This window comes from Vombatus ursinus, unplaced genomic scaffold (assembly GCF_900497805.2).
Source record: "Vombatus ursinus unplaced genomic scaffold, bare-nosed wombat genome assembly UNPS02010461.1, whole genome shotgun sequence".
Classification (NCBI taxonomy): Eukaryota; Metazoa; Chordata; class Mammalia; order Diprotodontia; family Vombatidae; genus Vombatus; species Vombatus ursinus.
This window is the reverse complement of record NW_020950239.1, coordinates 13,344,603-13,352,413: the sequence shown is the minus strand read 5'-3', so window position 1 is coordinate 13,352,413 and position 7,811 is coordinate 13,344,603. Positions and strand designations below refer to the sequence as shown.

Sequence of the window (7,811 nt, the reverse complement as noted above, 5' to 3'; positions counted from 1 at the left end):
TATTTGGGCCCTCAGTGTCTAGCATAGTATCTGGTACACAGTAGGCACTTGATAATATTTATTTATTGATTGATAGTTGCAGGCTAATGCCAATGTCCAAATACTCCTAAATCTGAATTTCTAAATATTCTTAGGGATTTATTATCACAAGCTGGCTGTTCTCAGAGAATTCTGGAATTCTTCTGTTGTGGGATTTTTCCCATAGTAGCACACCTCTACTCTGTACTCTTTCTCCTAATTCCCAATCAGAGTAGAAGTCTGAGTCCTCAAATTATTATACCTGGAACCATAAATGTTTGGAGTTTCTAGCACTATAAGTCACAAATACCCATCCAGTGTGCTCCCTAGATACTAATCAACAAATGGACATGAAAGAATTTTTACAAAAGGATGTTTAATGAAAAAGTTAGAGCAAAGATAGAAGGCACAAAAAACACCCCCCCCCCAAAAAAAAACTAGGGAACTGAAAAAAAAAAACCTTCAAAACCTGGCACCTACATAATAATAGAGAAAAGAGGGAGTGAGCTCAAACCAAATTAGAGATGAACTCTCCCTTCAGTAACAAACAAGATCCTTTGGGAGACTATGTTCTAACTTGAAGCACAAAACTACTGAGTCACACAGGTAGATAATATTTGGAGTCAATGGGTATCTCTAGACTCCTGATTATCTCTGGAGACCACATCTTCCTTCAAAAAATTCCCAGTTTACTTTTCCATGTGTCATCTCTGATAGAACATCCCCAGATTCAGTTACTGACTCCCGAGGAGACCTCAGATGACTTTTCCAACTTTTCAAAGCTTACATGGCTGTAATATCATCCATTTACTCTCAAGAATTCATTCAACTATTATATGGAAAGAATAAACATAATAAAAATAAGCACCATGAGTTCAAGGAAACACAATGGCTGGATAGGGAGATAAGACAGCTAAAGTTACTGCCCCTTCTTCCACTTGGAATCCCCTAGAAACTCTTCCTCACTTAAAATCATCAGGAAAGAGAGAAATACAAAAAGGGCAGAGAAAAGGGAGCACAAATCTTCTTGTATTCAAATTCAGTTCTGCTTCTATCATCAGTCTTTCTAACTCTGAATACTGCTGGACAATTCCTTTCATCATGCAGCATTAGACTCTCAGTTATTCAACCTAGAAAAGAGGCTCCATATGTTGGACTGATACCAGGTTGTAAATATGCATACTCTAAATGATGGGTCCTCATTAGACAGTCCAATATTATATGTGCTCCACTCAACAAAATGGAAGGTTTTATTCAAGGTGATGTTCTTGTATACTTTGGCTTTTCTTTCATGCCTCATCATAATATATCCCTTGAAAACACCTATCTATGGAAATCTCAGAATGTGTCCCCAGGTCCCCATCTTCACAAAAAAAAAGATTATGAAAACTTACAATATTTATTCTCAGTTTACAAATGATGACCATAGTAAGAGATCATACTGCTGAACCCTAGGCAGGCTAAAACTAAATCATCCTTCATGGCAGCCTGCTAGTTTGCCCAGCCCATACTCATTATTTTCAGGTCCCTTTCTTCTGCCCCCCACTCACTTAATCAACTTAATCTTTCTTTGTGACACTCTTAATTACATATTCAGAAATTGTTTAGTAGGGGGAAATGAGCATGAACACAAATTCTGATGGTAGGTGGAGACAAAACATTTCACTCCTACCACTTTTCTGCTAACCTAATACTTGCTTTTCTTCCCTTCCTACTTGATGGAAAAGAGAAAAAGATAAGGCATAGATCCAAATAAATGACATCATGGAGTGAGCAGAATAAATAAAAAAAGTAAGATTTTTATCTAGTTATCTATTTTCCACAGTGACTAAGTAGTTGTCCCTCTCTGTCCAAGATTGCTAATGTAGGCTCCAGAGTTCATAAGAAGCTCATATCATGGGGTTTTCTTTTTATGAGCTTGCATTAGCAGGAGACTGATAAATTATTTTTTAAAAGAATTAAGAGTTTGTATGCACTGTTTTTCTCAGTGAAAATTCTTGGCTAAATCAAATATTGACCCAATTCCAACATGAAAATTCCCAAGCAAAACAAGATCCGTTCAATTTCCAGCAGGCAGAGAGGTCTTGACTGAATAATCTGTTAGTGTGAAAATTTACATAATGAAGATACGTCAGTTTTCAGCAAAATGAATGCATCACTTCCAGTACTCATGTGAAAATTTGAATGAGATGGCCCCAATGTCTTCTCATTTATGTTAATCCTCAGCATCCATTAAAAATTGAAACTCCAGAAATATTCCAAATGCCCCAAAAGCCCTTCAAACAATGGACCACATATGTATATTTTTCTATATCTCTCTCATAAATTACAGGTTTTCAGTTAAAGAAGTCAGATCTCTCTAAATAAGAGATTTACTCATAATTAAAAAGTGAAGATAAAACCTCTTTGACAACATTTTCAAGTATTATTTTCATCATGAATAATAAGAAAGTCTGATGCTGATCTAACACTTTAAAGTTTATAAAGCAGTTTTCATACATTATCTCATTTCAGGCACACAAAATAAAAAGTCCAATAGTACAGTGGAAAGAGTGCAATCCATAGATAAATAGATAGACAGAAGATGGATTAGACAAAGGGAGAACATTTCATTCAAGCATTGACTCTGGGCCTTAAACATTAGGGATAAAAATACAAGCAAACAAGACAATTCTTGCCCTCAAAGAACTTACATTCTAATAAAAGAAGGCTACATAAAGGGATTGGGAAAGGAGTGGAGGTAGGGTGTTTGAGCATGGTGAAGAGACAGAAGGGAAGTGACATAGAGGCCTGGGCCAAGGCAAGTTAAAGTGAAAACTCACTTATCAGATCTGGTGAATCAGGGGTAGAGTTCAAGTTTTGGTGGAAAGTAGATCAGAATCATAACCAAAGAACACATATCAAGAAAGTCAAGGGAACTGGACTTCAAATCCCTACCTCCTATGCTAACTACTTGTATGATCTTGGACAAGTCATTCACCCAACATGGGCCTCAATGCTTCAATTTATTTCCTCATCTGCAAAATGAGAGAGTTGAACTAGATGACATCTGTGGCCCCTTCTTGCTCTACTGCTATGATCCTATGATTTCATGAAATAGATTAGTGCTATAGATGAGATAGCTAACAAAAAAAAACAACAAGAAACATTTATTAAATATCCATTAGGTGCAGGCAGATAGAAAATGAATCATGCATATACCTTAAAAAATAGGAAAAGAGGGACAGGTAGATGGGTGCAGTGGATAGAGCACTGGCCCTGAAGTCAGGAGGACCTGAGTTCAAATCTGACCTCAGACCAAACACTTGACACTAGCTATGTGACCCTGGACAAGTCACTTAACCCTGATTGCCTAAAAAAATAGGAAAACAAAAATTTAAAAATTCCAATTAAACACCAAATTAAAAATCCTGAAAATCAAAAGAGAAATCAATAAATTTGAAGGTAAAAAATTGAACTAATAAATAAAAGTAGGAGGTGGTTTCATAGGGAGAAAATAATTAAGTAGATAAATTATTGGTTAATTTGTGAGAAAGAAAGAAAAAAAGAAGGAAGGAAAACCAAATTACCAGTCTCAAAAGTGAAAAGAGTGAATATACCACCACTGAAAGAAAGTGGCCTAGCTGTATCAGATTTCTTTTTCTTTACTTCATTTTATATTTAATTTTGATTTTGTTTCAATTATGTGAAAAAAATTAACATTTAAAAAAATTTGAGTTCCACATTCTTTTCCTTCCTCCTGTCACCCTTCTCTCTTTAAGAAGGAAAGCAATTTCATTTGATCATACAGTCATGCAACACATGCAACACATTTCCATAGAAGCCATGTTGTGAAAGAAAACATAAACAAAAAAATTAAAATCCCACAAAAATGAGAAAATAAAAAAGTGTGCTTCAATCTTTATTCAGACTCTATCAGTTCCTTCTCTGGAGGTAGATAGCATTCTCCATCAGAAGTCCTTTGGAATTGTCTTTGATCACCGTATTGCTCAAAATTAAGTCTAGGTCACTTTCCAGGGGACCACAGGCAGGGTGATAAGCCCTCTCCTGCCAAGGTCCATTCCTGCTACCACCATTGGTAGCCACAGAAGGAACTGGACAGAGGTACCTCCAATGTGATGAGCTATTCATGGCTGCCATTCTGGACACTCTCACCTACTGTCCTTCTCTCCCCAGAAGGCTAGCCCTCCCAGTGGGAGAAACTATGAGATATCCTACCCCCAGAAATCTGCCTTGAGGTCTATGGTACAGATATTCCCCAAGTCAAGCCAAATCACTGGCTGACTCAGCCAGCCACCCCATGACAGGTCCCTGGCCTAACCCCAAGGACCCTGGTGCTCGAAAGTTAGAGAGCATCACTTATCTCTCAGGCTTGGCTGAGGGCTCCACCCCCACCTGGCACACCCCAGCCTGTTATCTCACCCAGCCATGAATATAGAACTTTGCAAGGCTGTATTCTGTTTCTTCTACTGCTAGGCCTGCTATCAGCACTGTGAGTTGTATGCACAGCTGCAAGGCCTGTCTGCCCTCACTGGACCCTCCAGAGAGCTTTCCTGACTAGGGCTGGGGCAAGGAACACTGTGGTGGCCCACTCTGCAACAGTCTAGCTGTTGCTTTCTCCAGCTGGTGAGACACAGAGAAATTCAAGATGGACACTGGTAGCAACTTCAGCTCCCCCAATGTTAAGTTGAAAGGTATCCCTGTGTACACAAATCTGGGTGGCCCACCTGACTCCTGCTACATGAAGCAGCTGGCCAAGCAGACAGCCAGACACAACCTGCCTGTGACCTTAGGTAGGAAGAGTATTACTCCTTCCATGAGACCTCAACTTGCATGAGTTGAGTAATGGCTCCATGAGTAGCAGGGAGGTTGGGATGCTTATCTATAAGAAGCTGACAGGGCTATTCAGCATTCATCAGATTGTGAAACTAGTCAAGGGCACTTCAGGCATGGCATTTCCGGAGAAGACCAACATCTCATCAGCCTCCAGATGCCAAATGCCACCTATTCTGAGGCATCACCTGCATTAGTACCCACAAGAGTCGCAACTGCCTGGCCACCACCTCAGAGAGCCTCCTGAACCAGGGGCCACCCCCATAGAGGCACTGACACCATGGTGGCCTCAGTCCTCAGCCAGGATGAGTTGAGTGTGTAGATCTCCCAGGAAATGACATTCAGATGCCATCACTAGGAAACTAAGCCTCTAGTCATGACCCCTCTTTCCAGGTAACTGAGACAGACTTTTCAGGGATGTTCTTGCTCCAAGTGTATTTTTAGCCCTTACCCCAACTCTTGGGGACCTCCTGGGATTGCAGGCAGGACACACAGGTTCCATGAACCATTCTTCTTCCCCCTTCCAGTGGGCCACCTTCTAAAGAGTTCTCAGGGTGAGACCCTAGCACCAGGCTGTAGGCTCTGGATGAAAATGCCTTTGGGAGAGTGAGTACCTCTGCCACACTTCCATTTGTGTATCCACTGTATACCCCTTTTCCCAGGCCTAAGATTAATTTCCTAATACCATGAAGCACTGGGTTTGGGGGTTTTACCTTAATCACCAAAGGCTTCTCTCACTAGCTCTTCAGATGAGGGGTGCACAGGTTCTCCTCCCCAATACCTAGGGTCCTGCAGGCTTCAAGGGCTTTATGCCTAACTCATGGATGGATAGATGTTATTCTTTCATTTCATTATCAAAGGTCTCTTGTCACCATGACACATTAAGATTGACACCATTATTTAAAAAAAATCCATTAGGATGGAATATTATTGTGCTATAAAAAATGATGAGCTGTATTTGCCAGGACCCAAGATCACAAATCAGGGGCAGCCATCCAGCTGAATTCTTCCAACATCATCCCCCCCCCCCCCAAACAACTTTAAAACAATACCTCAAATCAAACTTTGGAACAGCAAAGTCAACAAAAAGTTGGAGTGAGGTATGTTTTCAGCCTAAAAAGAAAATTAAGAAATAGGCAGAAGTTTGTACACATAGGCAGTGGTTGTAACAGTGGTGGTGGCAGCTTTGAGATCTCTAAGCGCAGAAATAGTAAGAGGATCAGACAACTGTTCAGAAGGACCTTACAGGAGACCTTTTGCTGGCAGTGGGTACAACTGGTGCTGATTTTGGCAACTCTTTAGACCATATAGAGTTCTGGGTAACAGTTCCAGGGTGGAGAGGAGAGCTGAAAGTTAGTCACAAGGGATTAGGGCCCCTACTCATAGTTTCAAAGCAGAGAAAAGTACTACCACATGCAGCTGCAGGGGAGCAAAGGACCTTCCTGGGTACAGACCAGATCACAGATTAGGATAGCAGGGACCATAATGTTATTAGTGTCACACACCCTTGAAACCACCAAAATTTTGCCAAAACCCAAAACTGGCTATGGAAATAACAACACCAAAAAGTATTGTGATTTTGGAAAGTTTGGGATATTGCCTCCCCACCCCTAGGTGAGCAGATTTTAACTTTAACATAAAGTTCACAGTCAAGAAATAGGCTGGTAAAATGAGCAAACAAAAAATAAATAAATAATTTGACTATAAAAAGCTGCTATGTTGGTAGAGAAGACCAATATATAAAATCAGAAAAAGATAACAATGTGAAAGCATCTATGAAAAAAAAAAGTGTCAGGAAAAGGCAAATGGGACCCAAGCCCAGCAAGAATTCCTGGAAGTATTAAAGAGATGAGACTCATAGAGGAAAAATTGGGAAAAGAAATAAGAGTGGTGCAAGAAAATTATGGAAATAAATAATAGATTGGAAAAAGAAGGCATCTTTTAAAAAAATTAAGAAATCTTTTAAAAATTATTTTTATCTTGAAATTCCCTTTTCTCCTTTTTAATGTAATATTTTATTTACCCCCAATTACATGTTAAAACTATTTTAAAAACATTTTTTAAAAGTTTTGAGCTTCAAATTTTATCGTACTTCTCTCCCTCCCTTCCTCTCTCCGACATAGTAAGTAATCTGATACAGTTTATACATATGCATTCATGTAAAATATTTCCATATTACTCATTTTGACCAAGAACATTTGAATAAAAAAGGAGCAAAAGAAAATGAAAAATAGCATGCTTCAGTCTATATTCAGATAATATCAATTCTTTCTCTGGAGGCAGATATGCTTCATCATTAGTTCTTTGGGATTGTCTTGAATCATTATATTGCTGAGAATAACTAAATAATTCAGGTCATATATGTCTTTCCAGGTTTTTTCTGAAGTCATCCTGCTTGTCATTTCTTATAGTACAATAATATTCCATCACAATCGTATACCACAACTTATTTAGTCATTCCCTAATTGATGGACATCCTCTCAATTTCTAGTTCTTAGCTACCACAAAAAAGCTGCCATACACACACACACACATGTTTGTAATACATATATTGTAATATAAGTCCTTTTCATTTTTTAAAAAAGTGTCTTTGGGATATAAACATAGCAGTGACATTGCTGAATCAAAGGATATGCAAAGTTTTATAGACCTTTAGCCATAGTCCCAAATTGCTCTCCAAAATGGTTGGATTAGTTCACAACTCCACCAGAAAATAACATCTTAAAAAACAGAATTGGCCTATTGGTAAAGGAGACACAAAATTTTGCTGAAGAAAGGAACTCCTGAAAAAGCAGAATTGGTCAAATGGAAAAAGATATACAAAAACTCACTGAAGAAAATAATTGCTTTAGAATTAGGCATGGGGAAGCTGATGACTCCATGAAACATAAAGAAAACAAAATGAAAAGAATGAAAAAATAGAAGAAAATGTGAACTGCCTCACTGGAAAAACAACAGAC

At 38.7% G+C, this 7,811-nt stretch overlaps 1 pseudogene; it reads left to right on the top strand.

Moving 5' to 3' along the window:
• Positions 1-1,641: 1,641 nt before the first annotated feature.
• LOC114037588 lies at positions 1,642-5,295 on the top strand (annotated as a pseudogene).
• Positions 5,296-7,811: the final 2,516 nt, after the last annotated feature.